Source organism: Echinops telfairi, unplaced genomic scaffold, assembly GCF_000313985.2.
Source record: "Echinops telfairi isolate 266 unplaced genomic scaffold, ASM31398v2 ScPeMD7_2;HRSCAF=8, whole genome shotgun sequence".
Taxonomy (NCBI): domain Eukaryota; kingdom Metazoa; phylum Chordata; class Mammalia; order Afrosoricida; family Tenrecidae; genus Echinops; species Echinops telfairi.
In genome coordinates, this window is record NW_022103898.1 from 75760385 (window position 1) to 75761978 (window position 1594).

Here is a 1594-nt window from a genome sequence, read left to right on the forward strand (position 1 = left end):
TCCCTTGCTGTTCCACTGCAACCCCCCATACCATGCCAGCATCCATGTCTCTCTCTGGTCCTCAGCCACTCAGCCACACAGCCCCTAAGCCTTAACTCAGTCCATAGGCCAGGAAGCCCACGGCACTGTCTTGTGGTCTCGGTACTCTGGACTCTAGTGCCTCTGCTGCTTCAGGACTTCAGGCAGGAATCTCACACATATTCTACAGGTGGATCTTCTTTCTTGATGACAGTAGGATTCTTCTCTTCCTGCTTCTGAGATGATGGCTTACTGTGACAGGTAGAGTTATTGTGCCAACCTGGCCAATAGGGACATGTGGAATTAGTAAGGTCACAGTTTGATTGAAGCCAGAGATAAATAGCTCGGCAAGCCCTGCCTTTCTCTCTCTTGATCTCTGGTGATCAGACCAGCCTGCAGCTGCCTTAGCTAGTTCTCTGCCTCAACTTGTGAGCTACACTACCTGTGGGACACCCAATCCATGGATCATGTCGCTAGAGCTTGAGTTTCCTTTGAGACCTGCTTCGCCACACTGCTGATGCATACATCACTTGAACTTGAGGTTGGTGGATCCTGTCACCTTGCATTGCTTGAGTTTGATATCCCATCCCGGCCCGCTTCGCTAAGCTCCTGAACTGCTGACTGTTGGTGACCCACCCTGCTGTTGGTGCCTGTTGATGGGCTGCCTGCATTCCCCGAGGTGAAGACTGACCTGTCTGCTTCCTTGACCTTGGATCCAGCAGCCCACGTTAGTTGAAGGACTTCCAGTATATTAACTGTTCCATAGAAGTGAGTTGGGGAAAAAAAGAAGTGAGTTGAACTGAGCCCTCTGTACTGCTATTATATTCCTTCATGCTGTATAAATCTATCTATTCATAAGCGTCTTGGTTTTGTTTCTCTAAAGAACCCTGCCTAACACACTCTCTTTACATACCCAGTGGAATGGCAAAATTGATCAATTACAGTATCAGTGTTTCCCATACCCTGTTTGCATGATCCTGCCCAATCATTTGGTGAGAGTTCCAGATTAGATGGAAGAGCCATGCCCAGCACTGTCACTTTACCACAACCCTCAGCGAGATGAGTTAACACATAACAACAATATAGATATCATAAGTCATTCTTGTTTTGCATAGGGGCCTGATGAGTCAAAGCTGCCTCAACTGTACCTAACAACAAATCAGGTTTGTGAGTTGATGGGTGTTTTTGTTCTTGTTTGGGGCGGGGGGAAGTAAGAGAGAGCTTTATATAAAAAGAGAAATTGTATGGGGTACCCCACCCAAGTGAATTTTCCCCCCTCAAAGCTATGTATTTAAATGTAAAAAAATTTCTTATGCACCCACTTTATCTTCAGCGATTGTGTCAGGAGGGTGAGCATCACAGAATGCCAGGCTGTTAGAACAAAGTGTTTTTGCATTGAGGGAGGTCTTGAGCAGATGCCCAAAATCCATCCACTTCTTCAATGTGTTGCCATATAGATACATGTACATAGATCAATACCTCTATTTTTATGAATTAGTTTATTTACATAGGTGCCCACCTATGTGTATACCTCTGTCCATAGCTGTGTGTCCTATATCTCTCCTTTGTTTTCTTT